At 40.6% G+C, this 21651-nt stretch overlaps 1 pseudogene; it reads left to right on the top strand.

The window, feature by feature from the left end:
- Positions 1-656: 656 nt before the first annotated feature.
- LOC137297310 (uncharacterized) lies at positions 657-4506 on the top strand (annotated as a pseudogene).
- The last annotated feature ends 17145 nt before the right edge of the window (positions 4507-21651 follow it).

Raw genomic sequence — 21651 nt, 5'->3', positions numbered from 1 at the left:
TTGCAGGTTTTCAAGAGGCTGCTTCGAAACCCAGGCTGTCTTCATGAACTGGTATTTCGGAGATCGACAGACAGAAGAAATAGTTTTTCGGTCCAAACCATCTTTCAGAGGATTAAGAAGCATTTAAGGAGTCCTCTGCAAACAAATGTTCCATTCTGTACACAGTTTTAAGAACTTTATTTAAAGGATGCTGTTACTTCTATGAGACTCCTTGTGAAGAATGCTGTCGTCAATAGTACTGTGCAGCAGTTGGCTGCGAAGGAAGCGTTCTCCGACCACCCCATCCTCGATATCTCCAGGGTATACGTTCCGATAAGTCTCCGCTTTACCCTGGACGCATCTACGACTCTGCCCGATAAATTTATTACCTCCCTTTGCTGACTCCGCCTTCTCACAGTAGCCAGTCAGCTAGGCCACCGTTATAACTGAGCTTGCCAGTGTCAACAAAGGTAGCGGTCGCAACTGATAAATTTATCTAGGGAAAATACGGTAGTTAAAGACGATCACCGTGGACGCAGACTTTGCACGAGAAGTTGTGCTTGTTTAGTCACGTGACAGAAGGTTACAAGGTGGGACGAAGACATTGTTTCGTCACTCGAGGTCTACGCGTTGCTCAGGCGAGTAGCTTTGCCTTGGTTTCTGTCCTATTGTCCCTCATGGATCAACAAGACTCCTCTACTCCGGACGTCTCTCAGGAGTCGAGACAGTCCAGTTCCGAACCTTTTGAGTCCTTTCAGCTGTTTAAGGACTATATGGACAACAAACTGAGGACATTGAAGAGAGACATTGTCGACGAGTCCGAGGAAAGGTCACTCAGCGTTTTAAAAAAGGTGAGAAAATTTGATACACCCACCTTCAAATACGAAGGGAATGAAATTCAATTTAAGTTCAACACTGACATTTCAGATAGACTAGATTCGGTCAAAAGACATTGTAACAGGAGAGATTTCTCCGAATGTCTGGAGCTTATAGACAGTATCCAATGTTCGATTAAGAAGAGGAAAAAGTTCATCAGATTAGCAGACCGTTCTCCGTCCGGATGGGGATTGATATCAGAGTTAGAAGGGGATGACATTGCTTCTAATTCAGAGGAGGAGAGAAGGTTTGAAAAGGCAGAAACCAAGGCACTTCGCAAGCGTCAACGACGTGAATTCGGCAGGCCCCGAGCCAGAGGAACTCAAGGATCCGTAAACCCATGTCCTTATCCTCAACCAACTTTGCCACCAACAACTCAGCCTCCCAATCAGCTTTTTCGACAGTACTCCGGGCGTCCTTACCCAGTTTCCAGGCCATGTTTCTTCTGCGGGGAGGTCGGACACTGGAGAGCCACGTGCCCTGCAGCAGCAGCTCTGCGCCGGTCAGCCCAGCAGAACTCAAGGGAGGGAAGTTCCCCAACAGGACACAAGAAGTACAGCGAGAGGCACAGTCTTGGAGAAAACTAATGTTGAGAGTTCATCGAAAACCCTGGCTCCCAGGAATTTACCATATAGTTCACCTATTGAGTTAGAAGGTATAGATCGTGAAGATAATGCCTTGTATCAATCTGATGGTTTCGAGTTTGAGTCTAGTTCTTGCGCTATAGTAAAAGGTAGTCTAAAGAAACACATTCCTTTCTGGAGAAAAATTTCTGCTTCTGATTACATTTTGCAAGTTATAGAACATGGTTATGTTATTCCATTTTTTTAAACTCCCCCTTCCTCGTATAGTCGTAACAATTGCTCTGCTTTTAAACACAGTGTGTTTGTGACTGAAGCAATTCAACAACTCCTGAGTAATAAGTGTATTGTGCAAGTTCAACAAAAACCTCATGTTATAAGTCCACTGTCAGTGTCTGTTAAAAAATCTGGCAAGAAAAGGTTAATTTTAGACCTGAGGTTAGTAAATCGTTACGTTTGGAAGGAGAAAATTGTTCTCGAAGGCCATAGTGTTGCTTTGAACTATGTTCATATTGGAGGATGTATGTTCAAGTTTGACTTAAAGTCAGGCTATCATCACATCGATATTCATGAAGATCAGCATAAGTTTTTAGGTTTTTCGTGGACAGACAGTGGTCGTACCAAGTATTATTGTTTTACTGTTCTCCCTTTTGGTTTAACTTCTGCACCATATATTTTCACCAAATGTCTTAGACCTCTTGTGAAGTATTGGCGACAGAATTCCATTGATATCGTTGTATATCTGGACGATGGGTTTGGTCTGGCGCAGACTCTAGACTTATGCAGAAAACATTCTTCTTTCGTTAGATGTACGTTGGCTGAGGCACGTTTTGTCTGTAATGATCAGAAATCCGTCTGGGAACCTTCAAGACAAACAGAATGGCTTGGCTTTAACTGGGATCTTGACAAGGGTATCATTTCCATTCCTTACAGGAAACTTAAGGATATAAACCAAAGTTTTTCAAAGTTCATGTCCCTCCTACCCAATTTTACACCAAGAGACGTTGCCAGACTGACCGGTAAAGTCATTTCCCTTATGCCAGTATTTGGAGACGTATGTAGGCTATTAACTAGGCAGATGTACCTGCAGATGCAGGGTCATGCTCACTGGGATAAAGTTGTAACGTCTTATGACAATCCTGGCTTTGTTTCAGAGCTAGTATTTTGGAGAGACAATGTTTTGAATTTTAATAGTAGAAGTTTACAGCAAGAGTTTTCTCCCCTTATTAGTGTGTTTTCAGATGCAAGTTCGGTTGGTTGTGCAGCATTTATCCAGGGTACCGATTACATTTTTTACCATACATGGAATAGTTCCGAGAAAACATTCAGCTCAACTTGGAGGGAATTAAAGGCTGTTGAATTGGCATTGTTTTCTTTTAGACACTTTCTACCACACAAGTCGGTCAAGTGGTTTTCAGACAATAAAGCATGTTGTCACATCGCTACTTGTGGTAGTTTTTCCACTGTACTACAGACTTTAGCCCTGTCAATCTTTAGATGTGTAAGGTCAGATAACATCAGTCTACAGTTCTGTTGGATTCCCAGGTCACAGAACGATAAAGCAGACAGTTTGAGTAAATTCCGAGATTATGATGATTGGACCATATCGGATCGTGTTTTTCAATTGTTAAATAACAGGTGGGGCCCTCACTCTGTGGACAGGTTTGCGAGCCATATCAATGCTAAACTAAACAGGTGTAACTCCAGATTTTGGACTCCGGGTTCGGAGGCGGTCGATTCGTTTACTCAGGATTGATCCAGAGATAATAACTGGGTAGTTCCACCAGTATCTTTAGTGACGAAGGCCATAAAGTATGCCTTGAACAATAAGGCTCCAGCTACACTGGTAATTCCCTACTGGCCATCGGCATCGTATTGGTCAACGTTGTTTGAAAATGGTGCATTTCGCTCCTTTGTAAAGGACTTTATTCAGTTAAGCGGCAGTACTTCCTTTCAGGAGGGCAGCAGAAAGTCAATTTTTGATAATTTTCAAGGTTATGCATTAGCCATTAGGATATAGATTGGTGCTTATGTCAATGGACATTTTCAGAGCTGTTTACCGCTGGCGTGTGGAGTGAGAGAAACAATCTACAGGACGAGAGACTACTGACTTTAGCTGACAAGTTACCCGATATAGTGTTGAAATCAAGGGCACCAGCTACTACAAGCAAGTATAGTAGAGCATATAAGAACTGGAGAGAATGGGCCTCTAGTTTTGATATTAGTTTTCTTCCAGCGTCATCTTTTCATGTTTCGTTGTATCTAGTTTCCCTGATTCAAAGCGGTAAGCATAGTTGTAGTATAACAGAAGCAATTTATGGTATTTCATGGGCACATAGAATCTCAGGACTCCCTGATCCTTGCGCAGATAACCTGGTTATTAATGTTAAAGAATCAGCAATGAGAACCTGTGTAAAACCTGTGATTAAGAAAGATCCAACCACACCTGATATGTTGTTAAAGTTGGCAAATACCTTTGGCGGAAGCAACGCTACTTTGCTAGATTTAAGATTCTTATCAATGTCTTTGGTCTCATATGCAGGATTTTTCAGATTTTCTGAAGTAGTGAATATTAAAAGAAATGATATTACCTTTGAAAAAGGCTACATAAGCATTTTTCTCAGAACAAGTAAAACTGAAGTTTACAGAGACGGTAGAACTGTTTTGATTTCTGTTACTAGTTCTCCGACATGTCCAGTTACAATGTTAAAGAGGTACCTTGAGGCAGCAGATCTTGTAGAGTCTTCCGAAGATTACATATTTAGACATATTTAGACAACTGTGTTATTGTAAACGTAAATCAAAATACAAATTGAAAGGAAAATCTCCGCTCTCCTACACTAGAGCTAGAGAAATATTCCTGGAAAAATTAAAGTTCATCGGTGAAGATACTTCCAAACTCGGACTACACAGTTTTTGCTGAGGGGGAGCCAGTGCTGCGGCTAACGCCGGTGTACCAAACAGACTATTTAAAAGACACGGCCGCTGGGCTTCGGAGACAGCTAAAGACGGTTATGTGAAAGACGATATAAATTCATTACTCCTAGTGTCAGCGAATTTGGGAATTTGAATGTTTTTGGTTGCGGCATTTGTTGGAAGTAAAGTTGGTTTGCATCAACAGGCCCGTTCTTTTATATCGAGGCGCGGTAGACAGCACCCTGTATTACGAGTATGTTGTACTTGGTAAATAATTTATGTTCGTTTGAGCGAAGAGAATTAGAACATAAATAAATTTATCTAGGGTTAATACGGTAGTTAAAGCCGATCACCGTGGACGCAGACTTTGCACGAGAAGTTGTGCTTGTTTAGTCACGTGACAGAAGGTTACAAGGTGGGACGAAGACATTGTTTCGTCACTCGAGGTCTACGCGTTGCTCAGGCGAGTAGCTTTGCCTTGGTTTTCGTTTTTATTGAGGGAAAAGGCCACTGGGCTGTGTTGCAAATGTAGGCCACTGGGCTGTGTTAAGCCACTGGGCTGTTGCAAATGTAGGCCAGTGGGCCGTGTTAAGCCACTGGGTCGTATTATACATTTACGACTATGGACAGTGTGTATGAAGTATGGTGCTGTTTCATTGAGGTTGAGGAGCAGAGGTTAAAAGAAGGAAATGCCGTATATACACAGGGACTGCTGACAGACATACAGTCAAGGACCCAATAGCGATGAATCTTATGGAGCGGAACGATCACTGTTATAAGTTAAGTATGCTTCATGTTCAGGCAGGCAATTCTTGTGTAGGCTCGAACGTGTCGTAACGTTTGTCGGTACTTGCAAAAGTTTAAGGTGTTGGTTGTTTATTTTACCGAATACTTAGTAAATCAGAGGTTTATTTTTATTTTTTCACTTGGATATGTCTGTCATCTTTAAAGCTAATGTCGTTATCGATGAAGTTTCAAGTATAATTGGTGCACCTTATTTCAGAAGCAGTTCAGATTTGGGTTGATTCATCTTGGATGTGAAGAAGGCCGTGCTTTAAGCTGATACGTATACCAGATGGATATGATAATGCTTCTTCGCTATTCTCAAGGACTGTATCATAACGTGCGTTCATCTTCAGCAGATTCCAGGATATATATTGTGTGGAGACCTGGCTTTACAGCTGTTGTTTTGTTTACTACTGAAGGCTATCCAGTTGGATCGCATATGGAGGATGCATGCAGACTTTCGCGTTTGTCGTATGCCGTCGTCTCCGATACGGTTTGATGTGCTTTTACATTGTAAATTTTGAAATAAACCTACTCGCTCTCGAGGCGCGGTAGACAGCACCCTGTATTACGAGTATGTTGTACTTGGTAAATAATTTATGTTCGTTTGAGCGAAGCGAATTAGAACTTAACACAGGTTTGCTCGCAGTGCTTCCCAGATTTTAGGGAAATCATACAAACAAATTGACAGGTCCGAAACTTTAAAACAACATATGCAAGAAAGCCTTATAGCTCTTCCAGAGAACCTCTGCATGGTTTCTGTTGACAAGTATAATCGGTTAGATAATTCAAAAAACGAAAGTGAGTTGTGATTGGTTCGCTCAACTTCCCAGCGTAGACACCTGACTGGATCAAAAGACAGTCAAGGTAGGTAATAGATTTATCGGGCAGAGCCGTAGATGCGTCCAGGGTATAGTGGAGACTTATCGGAACGTATACCCTGGAGACATCGAGGATGCGACCACCCGTGCAGTTCTTTACTCTAAATGTTGCTTTCGTAAAGAAACTGATAGCAGGTAGTGTTTCTGCTGGAACCTCTGATATTTTATCCAAAGTAATGCTTTTGCTAAACAGTGACGGCCTCATTACATTTCCGTTACTCCGTACCTCTTAGGAGGTATTCAGAAAACAGATCAGTTGACCTGACTTCTTTTACCTTAAGCTTGCTTTCTGGATATGAATAAATTAGGTTTTTAGTTGTTGTTTTTAATATTTTCAAAACTTGCACTATGTTGCACTGTCAACACATCTGCTGCATCATATCAATTCTCACTGACCATTCTGACAGCAGACAACTCTTATCAGCAGACTAAGAATGTTTGTTGGATTGATGGTGGTTTTATAAAATATATTTTTATTCATTAATATAAATTCTTCCTGCTTGAATGTAGTAGGCAAAACTAAATAGTCCATCAAACCAAGTGGCATATTTCACAAAAAACAAAAAACAAAAAACCCCACATCAATTCCGATTCACTTGTTCATCTGTCCATCCGGCCAAGTTGATAATACATGTGCTGAAAATGATATAACCTACCTATGTACCCCCATAACATCTTGGCTGATCAAATATGTATTGAAGTGGTGCCTTTTGCTTTTTGCATTAATATTTTCCTGATTTCATTGGAAGTGATTTGGAATTAGTTAAACTTAAAGTAACCATCAGATGAATTATTTCATATTAGTTGGGGTGTTTGTCATTTTCTGATGACTTGTTAAACGTGCTTGTTGGAACGGATAGGAGGAATTTTGAACCCTGGGAAAGAACCAAACTAGTTTATGAACTAGTCATACATGTAGTTTGCTACTCCATACATTTAATTTGTGGAAAATGACTTGCTGCTGTTAGTGGCAAGTGTCGGTTTGATTGGGGTGCGTTGGATTTGGAAGAATTAAGAAAACAAATTACCCTACCATTATAAATGACACCACAACGACGCAGCATGCATTGGTTGAGGTCTCGTACAACATGACATTCTACCTACCAACTGGTACTTGGCGGACCAAACGTTCTGTTGGTGGCCGCCAAGTAAAAACGATATTTTGGAGAAGACGGCGGACATATCACATCCGCATTTTGAAAGAAGTTGTAAGTGCAACTTAATTTAAATTGAATGTATGATTGTCATATTAATAAGTTGTTCACTGGTCCCCCGGACCCCACTGATTGATAATCTCACAATGTTTGTTTATGTTCCCCGAGCCCGAGCGGAATATAAACAAACATCGAGGGTGAATCAATCCATGGTTTTATCTGACTGAACACCACAGTGTTAATTTATGTTTGTTTAAGAACGGGACGTCGGGTACAATTCTTGTGTAGCCACTGCTAGATTTTGCAGACAAGACGAAAAGCAGATTTAGAGTAATCTACATTCCATCAGTTTGCATTCGCTAAACATGGGTAATTGATTCAATGTTATTCGAGATAAATATTTAGCACCATGATTAAATTAGTCACTATTTAAAACAGGCATGGTTTATTTTTACTTTGAAAAGGGAACCTGCTGCTTGTTTGAAATGACTGGTGCTCCCCAGAGGGGGAACATGCTGCTTGTTTTAATTGACTGGTGCGGGAGCTCTTCATCGGGTAAGTGCAGTGATGTGGTACACTTTTCAGATTCTTACGAAAAAGCGAGAAAGAAATTAGAAAAATCAATTAGATTAGATCTGGAGACTACCGATGACGTCACTGTGCTGAATTTGTTATTCAGCAATATGAAGGCTTATCTTCCACCCTTGAATCGGATCATGATATGTCATGAACGATTGTGGTGCAGCCATAGCCTGAAATTCATGAGACATGGTCATGCTCTAATCAATACATCCGCGATATATCCACGGTATACGTTCCGATATGTCTCCACTCTACCATGGATCTGCGGGCCAGACCGATAATTTTATTACCTCCCTTAGCTGACTCCGCATTCTCACAGTAGCCAATTAGCTAAGTCGCCGTTACAACCAACCAACCGACGGTTTGGTCGCAGTGCGACTCAGATTTTGAGGAAATCATACAAATTGATAGGCCTGAACCTTTAAAAGATATATGCCAGAACTCCTTCTACCACTTGCAGAGAACCTCTAGATGGTTTCTTTTGCCAGGTTTCATGGGTTAGATGATGTAAACATCGAAAGTGAGTTGTGATTGCTTCGCTCAACTTCCCAGCGTAGGCACCTGATTGGATAAAATCCAACCAAGGGAGGTAATGAATTTATCGGGCTGAACCGTAGATGCATCCAGGGTATAGTGGATACATCAGAACGTATACCCTGGAGATAAGGAGGATGTTATCTATATTACGTATCTAATAATACTGCAATCTGATTTCTGTGTTGCACATCTGCGGGTACGAGTTTTTCCAACGTTCGGCAGTACTCCAGTCCTACTGGAAACATTTTTTTAAACACATTTGAAAATGATCTCTAATGATTGTCCTAAATATACATTTTGAAACACAGTAATTATATGGCAGTTGATTCGTTTACAAAGTTATTTTGTATTTCTTCTTTCGCGATCATATTCTGGAACATGGTTGCTGACGTCAGGCGAAAAAATGCGATCTCAGTGGGGAGGTTGCAACACACGTTTAGGCTTTGACTGAAACGTTATGTGTTTGTGTCTGTGAAAATAATGTGTATCAAATAATGAACGTCATACGTGTATATTGGGATGTCATGGGAGGAGTGATACAACTCGTTCTCCGAACTTTGTTTCTCTCCCACCATCATTACTCGTTCAGCCCTTAAGATCCAAATGGACGAGTGTAATGTTCTTTTGTGTATCATTCCTATTGCTTTCATTCTCAGTTCTTTGAATTGGCAAAATGTTTTCATGCTCATTTGGGTTCCCCAGATGACATTTTACCGTCTTTATGCCCTGATCTTTCAAATAATATTGTACAAGTTACAGCAGAGTCACAGAAATGTCACATCCAGAACCCCTCGTTGGTTGTAGTTTTGCTACACTGCCAGAAAGTGTCAAAAACGTTGATTGGCAATTACATTAATTCCAATTTACAGTCATGTATGGTTTGTTTGCCCTAAGGTATATTTGCTCTCTGCTTTTGTTTCAGACAAACGTGATAAGCAGTCAACGTACAACTACGAACTATATAAACACGTTGTAACAATTAAGCATAAATGTATAAAAGCTTCAGGGTGAGAATAAAAGCACACAACCCATAGAACGTATTTGTTTTTAACGAAAGCAAATAGTTACAGGCGATCATTAAATGGCATATTGTTCGTTAATGAGCGTTTTACATAGTTCATTTGTAGCTCTCTACCTCATTAAGCGGGAGAGTCATCATCGCGTCTTAAAAAAATATATTAAGTAGTTCAATCAGTGTATCGTACTGATTAATGCATCATGAAGGTTCCCTTAAGTCTTTGTCCTTGTCGTGAATAATGTATGAAAGTGCAGACAGGAACTTATAAGGTGTTAGTTATATGTCCGAAACATCAGTTTTATCAATGACAGACATTTTGGCACGTTAGAGGTTTCTCTAAATTTCAGAGCGGCATGTGATGTGTGACACATTTTATAAAATAGAGTGGTAACTTGTTGGCTGCTGTGATCTATTTGCAATATTTCTGCAATATATGAGTGGGCGCAAGAGGGCTTATGAGTAATTGTATTGGGCATTCCGGCAATTATAATCTTGTTTACAACCGTCTGCAAAATTTCTCTTTTGGTATATGTTTTTATACATTAATTATTGTTTTTTCTCCATTCTTTTGGATTGGCAAAAATGTTTACACGCTCGTATGGGTTCCAAAGATGACGTCGTCATTACCATTATGATTACCATTGTGCTCTGACTGTTCACAATAATACTGCACACGAGTTACAGGTGCATAAAAACTCTACGGGTAAAGTCATTTTGCACCCAGTGCCGTGACCAGAATGGTGGCACCCAGAAACACGTGGGTTGTATGTAGACGGTTAAAACCAGTTAGAAACGTTGATGTTAATTATATCATTTTAAATTTATAGTTTTGTATTTTTTCTTTTCCCTAAGAGATATTTGCTCTCTACTTTTGCTTATGGTACACAGGAATTTACGACTGTACACTATATAAAATCTTATTAATTATTATTGATAATTAGACATAAGTACATAAAACTTCAGCTCGTGGTCTATGAACATATTTGTTTCTTACGACAGCAAATAGTTTTTACATAGTTCCCTCTGTGTTCTTCAAGCTGAGACAGCCGGAGAATCACCACTGCGTTTTACAAATATTGGCAGCAGTCAATTAGATGTGGAATTATCAATACATACTTCTCAATCCCATTCAGTCCTCGCCCCTGTCGTGAACAGTATGTGAAAGCTAAGGAACAATTCACCCATCCCAATAGCAGTATAAGATTATACAAGGTCATATGCTGAAGCTAAATTATTAAGGTGTTAGTTATAAGTCTTAACTAAATGGTGGATTAAGAAACGTAACTGTTCACCAATCACTCAACTAGAAAGTATTTAGTTCAAGAACTCACTTATGGTAACATACCCCCAACTGAAATTATGCAACTATCAGGGCACGGGCACTTCGAGTACAACTTGTTTTCATAGGTGATTCTGTCAAAATCGCTTGTTGTCATAATGGTAATCTCATTAATCGTTCTTGTAGTTCTGTTACAAGCAGTGTCATGCAGTGTCTTTTCGTCGTGATTCAAAGACACGAGTAGGAGGTATTTTTGCACTCTTAACTTGATGTATACAAACTGTAATCTGATTGGTTCTCAAACTGACTTTAGACCGACGCGAACATCCGCCAGTCAGAGTATATATATGCTATTTAGGGTTGCTTTCACCGATTTGCAAAATCTTAACCACTTTCTACTGTTAGTAATATGTGTATTTGATCGATGGAACATAACAATTTGCAAAATCCTTCTGGACATTTATCATTTACTACAACTAGTAAATACTTTTGATTTTTTAACCCGATGAAGAGAAATCTAAATAGCATCTTCTTTCTTGGAAACAAGGTAGATGTGGAACCATTCGATTTAATAGCAGGATTCCGCAACGTTCACTTCGCACTTATAGAAACCAAAGCACGAGCTGAGGGGTCTGGTGGAAATATGTGTATGGTGACACCATCAACCGACATCTGGGAGCATTTGATAGCAACATCACTGCTCGGCATGTCTTTTTTGACGTCGGGAAAAAATCAGATTATTGAAGAACTTGCTACACATTTTACATCTAGCTAACTCTGAAAATCCTTCCTCACACGCACTCACTGAAGAGCTCTGCGTACAAGGTCAGGTAACCTGTCTGTGGTTATGATGACGTGCGAGAGGGAAGCAGACGACTCTTTGGCAACTTTTAATTGCTCTTTGATATGTAATGGTTGAAAGAGAAAAAAATGTTGTGAGTTTATTTGTTTTTAACGGGGTGTAATTAATTAATTGTAAATTGCTTCTGATGGTTATCAAGTAAAACGAAGTCCAAAGAAAGTAACTCGTAACCACGTTTCTAATTTAAATTAAAGTAAAAAAACGAGTTCGTTTTAGATTCAGCCCATGCCTATTCGTTGTTGTTTGCGACTAGAGGTGCGGGTCGTATTTGAAAACATTTGGGTTTCTTCTCGCATTAGTTCTTACGAGAGCGTAATATTGTTTAGAAGATGATGTGCTGTCAGTATGAAAGCACGTTTAATGTCAAGCTGTCAGTGATACTAGACCGTGATAATGCCACAGCAATCTGTTTCAAGTTTCTTTGGTGGCGGAAAAATAAAGAAAAAGAATATTAGAAGAGAAAACGGACAAAACCTGACCCTGTAAAACGACAAAGAAAAAATATTTCACTATTACACGGAAAACTCTTTACCCGTGAGTTCATGATTAGGATAAAAAACATCATTAGGTGTGAAAGTTGTTCCGAAATTTCTAGACATTTGTGCCCAAAACAGGAAACGTGCTTTTTGACATTGGGGTACAACAATTTTAGATTAGATTATTTAGATGCACATCTGGAATGTGTTTAATGTGAAAAAGCGGCCGTAAAGTCGCAAAAGAATGCTGGCAGTCCTTCAAGTGAATCCAGTGAAAGTAGTAGTAAATAAGTGAAACTGCTGCAAAAATTAAACTAACTGAACGCTCTTGACACATTCACCTACAGAAGACCTGACAGGTTGTTTGTTACAGCAGAGTGCATGTATGGGGATTCCCTTAAAATCTTCAAATAGTTGGCAAGTATTCGAAACAAATCATAACAAGTTTAAATTGCGGCAAGAAATGATTTCAGTTTTTAACCCGTGTATTTTATGGTCCCAAAACGTATGGAATGATAATTCAGCACCTTAGCCTACAGTACGTAGCTCTTTTGTGGCATGGAAGTACACTTTGATCCAGTGCTAGAGTCAAAGATAGCCATTACCGCACACACGTTTAGGTTTTTTGTCGTAAAAAACAAGTTGAAGTACCCCTATTTAACATTACATATCCATTATTACTATATTCCACAATGCAGAACGAAGTAGTAACCGTCATACTCATTTGACTATTGACCAATATAACACGTGTTCATAAATCTTCATCAGAAGTAAGAGGCGGACAGTTCAAGAAATTAGGGAATGTACTGAAACATACCCCGCCATGGTCTGGGGACACTGACGTCAATGGTCTTGCTAGTATTCCTCAACCACTTCCTGTACCTGTCTAGAAGCCTATTCAGCTCAGAAACACCACAGAGATGTTGTTGAAGCTACTGTCACAGGCATGAAAAAATTAAGTCACAAAGAGATTCATTCTCTTCCCACAGAGGTTACTTGTCATATACTCCTACGAACCTCTGTTCTAATACGGCCATATTTCGCGGTTCTCATAAAATCCCCTAGTGGCAAAAAATGGCAGCAGATTCATCTCCCTTTTTTTCTGTCCAATCAGAACATGTATTACATCGACCTAGATTCAACTTGTCAAATGCAAGCAAAGTGGAGAAACAAATACGACATGACTGAGTTCTGTCTAGATGAAACATTTGAGTATCGCGCTCGGGAAGAGGTTCTAGTTTTCACGATGCATCCGGAAATTACCGAGATCTTGCGAACGATCACTTTTGAAACAAGGTCGTTGATTGCACAACTAAATCTGATTGCCCCCAATAACGAGTCTTGAACACTCGCACCATGAAAGGGTCGTATTAGAACAGAGGTTAGGTAGGAAGATATGACAAGTAACCCGCGTGAGAAGAGAATGCTAGAGATTATCACACGAACGATTTTTTGGGGTAGGTAAATAGCTAGCATTAGGAATAAACACTATTACCCAAAATACACTCGTGCGATAATACATGCCGTTCTTCTTTTCTGTTACCACTAAATGACTTGCAGCATTTTGTAGCTAGTACGTTTAAAACAATTAGTACTTTTGTGTATAAATGTCTCTTGATGCCTTGCTTCGTTCTCTTACCGGGAGAACATCTAATGTGACACAGTTAACTGCAGTTCCGGGTGAAGAACGAATCAACCGCTACGTTGTACCTCAGGTACATTACTCCAAAGCGTAAGGTAGAATATCCTACACCTGACCGCAGTCGGAGCCCTGGTTTTCTTTCTTACGATATGGGAGGACATGTTCGGGTTGGGCACAATGTTATATGATTGTCCATTACTTTTTAGTGTATACTTCCAGGGATTACGTTCCACAATGTCCACACCATGTATACGGTTTCCAGATACCCTTAGCTATTCAAATTGACATAATTCATACTATCAGGTTCAGTTGTTTCAACAGTTATGGGGAGTGACTAAAAGCTAATCTTCTAAGCCTTTAACACCTTGTGTGTGAAAAGCCTTTATCTACAAATATGGCCAGACTGATAGCCTCTGGTGTTCTCTGCTTTGGCCACTGGAAAGCAGTTTACGTGAGTGAGTGAGAGTGAGTTACAGACGAGGACATTTAACATTGAAAAGAAATATATGTCTACTATAAAAACGTGTCGACGAAGGACAGTAAAACAACTAGAATATCACAATTATCATTAAAACTAGTGTGGAAAGTTAAAATCAACATCACTACTTGGACAAAACAATGCAAATACAGGCTATATAAGGTCGCCAACAACCGAAGGTAGATCACCATACTGGGGACCATGGGGACTTACCGTACCTTTGCCACCTGCATGGACCCTAGCTGGATTTACATCATCCCTTCAGCCGCTGGAGAGTATATGGAATGCTAGCCAAAATTAAAATAACGAGAATTCTAGGATTAAATACCTGGTAGTCTTAAATTTACATAAAATGTTTTGTGACTTACGTACCCTCTCAGGAGGACAAATTTTTACAATACTTCAATCCCCTTTGAGGGTACAGCCACTAACAATTCTAGTTACTAATCTAAACTACCAATCATTAACATACATCTGTCTACAGAATCATATTGTTCAATATTCAACCATGAAATCAATTTCATTTTAAAATCAATGATTAAATGAGAACTAACAGTGGTAAAAAGATCCTTGACAGTTTACACATTGAAATATTTATCCCTTGTGAAAAAGAATTCAACAGTCAAGCAGGATATGCTTGACCGTGACTCTCTCATTACAGCGGATACAAGACAGAGGATACTCACCTTTTAAGAGGTATGTACGTGTATATCCTTTGTGGCCAATACGGCATCGTCTCGTGATGACCTCTTTAAATCTGGACTGACAACCCAAATAGGTATAACCAGTGTAGGGTTTTATTTCATGTAGTTTATTTATGCCTATTTTAGGAGTCCCACTTCTGCATCAGACCACGGGTGTAAGCTTTAATGCTAGCTTTGTAGTCAGAGTAAGGAATGAGAAGTGGTGTCACAGATTTGTTGAGAGCTGCCTTTGCAGCAAGATCGGCCATTGTATACCTAGAAATGCAAACGTGGCTGGGTAACCAACAGAGGACAATGTCATATATTAGCCAGTAACAAGATGATTGTACAATTCAAATATAATTTCTATTAAAACTGGATGTTTGCAAGAAAGGTGTTCTTGTCCTGAAGACAAGAGAGACTGAATAGAATATGTACTGGTTATGTTCAGGGTGTCTTTGAATATATTTAAGAGCCGTTTATATAGCGTTTGCTTCCGCTATAAAAATAGAGCTGCTATCCAGTAGTGTAGAAGATAGTATTCTGGATCCAATGAGAGTGGCACAAGCTACTGCGCCACCGTCCTTTTACCCGTCTGTAAATAAGGATTTGTAATTGTTACATTTGTTCTTAATTAATGATATTCTTGTTTATATTGTAAGGATAATTTTATACGGCGTTGGGTAAGAGACAGCCTCAACGTTGATACTGACAATATGCCAAGTTCTGAAGGACCCAAGACAACGTCAGATCTTGGTGATGGACAGAATTTAATAGTTTCAGGTCGCTTTTGCAGGCTCCACCACATACGATGGAACCATGGTCAAGTTTTGAGCGGAGGATTTATCTATACAAGTGGAGGAGGGTAGCTTGATCCCTCCCCACTTTGAATTAGAAACGAATTTTAACAAATCCAACGCCTTCAGACATTTCGTTTTAAGGGATTGATATGGGGGAGAAAAATTAAATGCGACTCGAAAATTAGACCCAAGAACTTTGCCCCTTTAACGACTTTGATGGGAGTGCCATCTAAAAACAATTCTGGGTCTTCATGCGGTTTGTATTTTCTACAAAAATGTATGTTTTCGACTTAGAAAATTTTAAGCCGTTTTCAAGACACCATTTATTTTATTTTGTTTAAGCATAATGGCAGTTGCCGTTCAATAGTATGCATATTTTTACCTCGACAAGAAATGTTAAAATCATCCACAAAAAGTGATCCATTGAGTGAATCATTTAAAACCTTGGATAAACTGTTCATCTTGATACTAAAATGTATTACAGACAAAATACTGCCTTGTGGAACACCACGATCCTGATTATAATGGTCAGACAGGGTTGAACCCACTCGCACGTGAAATTGCCTGTCCTCTAAAAACTGTGATATAAAAAGAGGTAAACGACCCTTTAAACCGAAGTCATGTAAATCCTTCAAAATGCCATGTTTCCAGGTGGTATCGTATGCTTTCTCGAGATCAAAGAAAATCGATATTGCATGTTGTTTATTTACTAGCGCATTTTCAACAAAGGATTCTAGTCGTACCAAGTGATCAATGGTACTGCGGGTTTTTCTGAAACCACATTGAATATTTGTGATAAGGTTATTGGTTTCAAGATACCAAACTAATCTATTATTCATCTTACGTTCCATGGTTTTTCAGACACAGCTAGTGAGAGATATCGGTCTACATGTAATTCGACGGATCTGTATGATCCCTACCAGGCTTTGGTATTTGGACTACAGTGGCATTACGCCATGAAGGAGGAAATTTTCCAGAGGTCCAAATTTTATCGAACACCTAAAATTGTCATCAGACATGGTTCAGGCAAGTGTTTCAGTACCTGATAATGAATATTGTCATCACCAGTTGCATTGTCGTGAGCTGTATATAACTCGTGTAATGAAAAGACTTCGTTATATAATAATCTTCATTACTGGAATCAAAATTAAGTTTTTTCTTTTTCTCTTGTTTCTGATATTTCTGAAAGTCTGGGACATAATTCGCTGATGAAGAATTTTGGACAAGATTTTCGCCAATATTATTTGCAATTTGAGTTTTGTAAGCTAGCAAATTATCTCCATCTTTAAGATGGTGAACAGCCGATTTTGAACCTTTGCCTTTTTTTCTCTGAACCATGTTTCACACCTTGGACATAGGCATGCGTGAGACGTTTGGAGACATAGTTCCTCCAAGAAAGCCGTTTAGTTTGTTTGAAGATACGACGTGCTCTCGGATTTCGTATTTTTAAATTTATTGAAGTTGGAAATAATTTTCTGCTTTTTTCCTCGCTTGTTTGGCTCGTCTACAGTCTGTATTGAACCATGGTTTTCGGACATGTGGAGTCGTAGAGGACTTAGGTATATACTCATCAGCAATTTCATTTCAATTTCAAATGTCAGAAAATGTCTGAATGGAATCAGGTACATCATTGAAACATTCAGGTCGTAGTTACACATAGGTTGATACAAGGACCAATCATATCTTACAAATGTTGGAGAATCAGAGTTGTTTCTGAAAGTATTGTTGGGAAGTGGTCACTTCCGCAAAGGTCACTGTGAACTTTCCATTCAAATTCATTAAATAGGTTAGAATCTGAAACCGACACATCTAAAGAAGAATATGTGCCAGTGGCGGGATGCAGGCGCGTGCTTGAATCGTCATTAAATATGCACAGATCGTTCTTAGAGATAAACTCCTCAAGTATTTTATCTTTACCATTGATGTGTGTATCTCCCCAGAGTGGGTTGTGGCTGTTTAAGTCACCCACGATAACACAGGGCTTCGGTAGTTGATCATAGAGAGACTGAAGATCAGTCTGCTGAAGTGCTGACGAAAGTGGAATACACAGATAGCATAACGCAACACCAAGAGTAAGTCATACTGCTACAGCTTGAAGATTAGTTTTGAGTGTAACAGGGCTGCGTATAATATCCTGTCGCACAACGATAGAAGATCCTCCAGTGACCCGATCACTGAACAGAAGAACAGTGATAACCTTTGAATTGCCCTAATGTAACACTGCTTGAGATACGTTTCCTGCAAACACAATACTGATGGTGTTAAATCCTGGACAAATAGCTGTACCTCATTGAAGGTAGCCCGTAAACCTCTACAGTTGCACTGTGCAGAGTGTTTGGAATAAACTGTCTTTTTGGTCCGTCAATGGGGGATATACCCCTCACCGAGGGCGACAAGCTATGTGAGCTAGGATGGAAGTTTTCTGACACTTCCAAGGCCTCAAGCGATCCGTATTTATTGAATAGTTTTACAGGATTATCTGAACCCTTCGGGGGTCTGCCACTCTGTTTATGAAGATTGTGTGTTCTTGAGTCAGTTTTACTTTGCACAATATTCTTTGAGTTTGTTTTTGATCGTGATTTATGATTAGACTGAGAAAGAGATTGTTCTCCAGATACAGACGAAGTCTGACTACAGGACCGTGATAGCAACTGAGTGTTGCCAGAAGATGTCAAGGTTTGAGTAGACCGATCGGGTGCAACAAACTGAGCATTATTTGTTTTAACCCTCGTCAAATGTGTCTGGCAATGTATCGACGAGGTAGTTACTTTTGAGATATATTCAGGAGTTCTGACAACTGATGCAAATGATTCCGTATGTGCTGCAGATGACACAAGTGTGTCAGAAAAGCTGATGTTGTGGGTGAATTTCATTTTATTGATTTCCATTTGTTTTTTTCCCAGATTGGACACTCTTTGGAGAAAGACGAATGATTTCCCGAACAATTTGTACACTTTCTATGGTCATTGTTACAGTCTTCTGTGACATGTGTATTCTCACTACAGCGGGCACATGTTATGGGCTTGGTACAAGTGTTAGCCTGATGCCCATACTTTGACATCTAACCTCTAAGTCTTAGTTTGTCCCGCGGTGGGCGCCTGTGTTACAGACAACGCTGTGACCTCGCGCTATGACGAGTAACTCGAGAGAAGTTGGCGTCCTTTCTCCCGCTTGCTGGTGGACAGACAGTGTCGCTGCATTGAAAACCAGCAGACGACAGGACATGCTGGCACGAAATTTTTGAAAGGTGAGATGATATTTCATTACGAAATTACTGTTTTGAAACTCTACTGACACGCAATAATTTTCATGATCATCTTGTCAGCTATTACCCCGAAAACACGTTACACCATGGTGTGTATAGCAAACTGAGGTTCAAGTCCTGTATCGTTCACTTTAGCGATTCCTCGATGAGGTCATACCATTGTTGCACTGACGTAATATTGTTCAAGTTGCGTCTTCCTTTATGTGATAATTCACAATGATGAGAAAAGTGACATCTCGCTGTAGTGATGAGCACTATTCATAGCAATGATAAAGAACCACACCACTTCCCTGAATTGTTTCTTCATCCTTGACAAGATGCTCATCAGGAGAAAGTGACATATCTAGGTGACGATGACACTTTAATGATTTCAGGAGACCTCTATCATTCCTCTTTCATTTTGAATAGACAATTTGGGACCAGGGATGATGTCACTGATGACTACTGATGTGCTGTGGAACAACTATCAGCAAACTAGCCCCGACAAGTCTCAAGTCTCCTCTCCTGCTAGCCCCGACGCAACACCCCACAATGAGTTGCCTCCTGATCTTCAAGACTTGTATGAGCTACTACCGATGCTGCCACCAGAGATGCCGCCGACTGTCCCCACTACTGATGCAAAGCAGACAACAGCAGTTCCAGGGGGCACTTCCGACACGCCTGCTCATTCAGAAGAGATGACGACGGATCCCATGATGACATCCATGACGGCTCCCGAGATCAGAGATGACTTCTGAGATGGCTCCAGAGATGATGCCTCTCGAGGACTATCCAGACATTCCCATGTTTAACGATGAAAATCATTTTCATCCCGGGCAAATGGACTTCTACGTTGTTCGACTTGTAATCCCCACGATCATTTGAACTGGTGGTGATCTGTTGTTGTTGTTGTGGTTCACAGATTGTTGTTCAAATAAAATTCAGTGTGAATGGTTTGAATGTGTTGTATATCTTCAAGGTGCATCGATCCTTGAGGTCATTTCTGGTGTCACCTGCAGGGCGATAAGACGTATGTCAGGGACACTGTCAGATACCATGTCTGGGACTATGTCAGGGACCATGTCAGGGACACAGTCAGGGGCCGAGGGCCTGGTGGATGCCATGGTCATCCCACTCACGTTACGTCATCCTTTTGCCATGTTGATTGCAGGCCTAACAGGGTCCGGTAAAACGTCGTTCGTCAAAACGTTGATGAAACACGTGTTTCAACCAGGGATTTTCGATCTGCCCCCTCAGGGGATCGTTTGGGTGTACAGTGAATGGCAACCCATGCATGAGGATTTGGAAGTGTTGACATCGAGGTTAGGCCTTCCCCTGACCTTTGTGCAAACCATGAACGAAGCCAACACGCAGTTACCTGCAGCAGGGTCTGGTGGTGGTGGGGGTGGTGGTGGTTTGCCTGCACCCCACTGGTTGATCATTGACGATTTGCTGGGCGACCATAGCAAAGAGGAAGAGGCAGAAGTGTTGCGATGGTTCACCAAGAGAAGTCACCATCGTAACACGTCCGTGTTGTACCTGACGCAAAACCTTTTTGCCTCGACACCTCATCATCACACCAATAGTTTAAATGCTCACTACCTAGTGCTGTTTAAAAACCCGAGGGATGCCTCTCAAATGGATCACTTGGCTCGACAAATCTTTCCAGGACAGACGGCTTTCCTTCGAGGAACTTACGAGGATGCCACCTTGGCTCCTTATTCCTATCTGTTTCTGGACTTGAAACCGACCACGGCCAAAGAGCATCGTGTGCGTACCCATCTCTTTCGCAACCCCACCACCCTTTACGTTCCCAAGTGATAAATAGCGGTGACCATCTGCTCTTACCTTCAGTCGCCCCTGACGTGCCATGGGAGACAGACGAAAACAGGCCCAGGTCCGCAAACGTGTTGTTGTTGTCCCAGGCTTGTTTAAACCCGCTTGTAAAAAAACTCTCCTGTTATGAAAGTGGTCTACTTTTGGGAAATCGTGTGTAACCCATCACCCGTAAGAGCTATCCCGCATCAGACTGAAGAAATCACCTTGAAAAAGAGCCTTACATGGTTTTCATCAAAAGAGGCGTGTATAAACTCACTTCGTCAAGCTTGGCGAATCGGGGTCAATCTACCTGATTCATACGGTGGACCCACGTGCTATATTTACAAAAAGGTTCGCTACACACCATGAGGGAGTGTATTGAAAACAACACGGATCTTCTCCACATACTGAGTGAGTCTATGTCTTTACAACGTAAAACATTACTGTCTCATCTGACCAAACCCCAGTTTATGGCGATCATCACGTTGTTGCATTACATCATCATCGGTTTTATTCCCGTGACAGATCACGAGAAAAAGATCTTGTTCCTGTACAGGAAGATCATTCGCGTACCGAACAGAAGACGAGGAAGATACAGAGCTAAAAAGCAGTTGCTGGTTACTTTTCACTATATGTTTCCAACTTGTGTACAAGCACTGGATCGATATTTGTATCAATCGGACCAGGACGAAACCCATGAGTCTGTTATCTCACACTGAGGAACCAGCCGTGAAGCTTGGCACGTCCATCCACAATAACATTACCTCGCCGCATGTCGACCATCTGGGAGGAGGGGCAACAAAAAAAAGATGACCCACGCCTACACAGCCATGATGTTTTATATCTACTGTTACGTCACATCCAGTTGAACGAGCTATGGCAATATCTCAATGGACAAAAAAGAGCGTCCCTCTGTGTCCCTCAAGTGCCTCTCAAGTGTCCCCATGTTTCCTTGAAGTGTCCCTCTGTGTATCTCGAGTGTCCCTCTGTGTATCTCGAGTGTCATTCGACTGTCCCTTTGTGTCCCTCAAGTGTCCCTATGTGTATCGTGAGTGTCCT

This window comes from Haliotis asinina, chromosome 9, assembly GCF_037392515.1.
Source record: "Haliotis asinina isolate JCU_RB_2024 chromosome 9, JCU_Hal_asi_v2, whole genome shotgun sequence".
In the NCBI taxonomy this organism is placed as follows: Eukaryota; Metazoa; Mollusca; class Gastropoda; order Lepetellida; family Haliotidae; genus Haliotis; species Haliotis asinina.
This window is presented reverse-complemented; position numbering and strand designations above follow the sequence as displayed.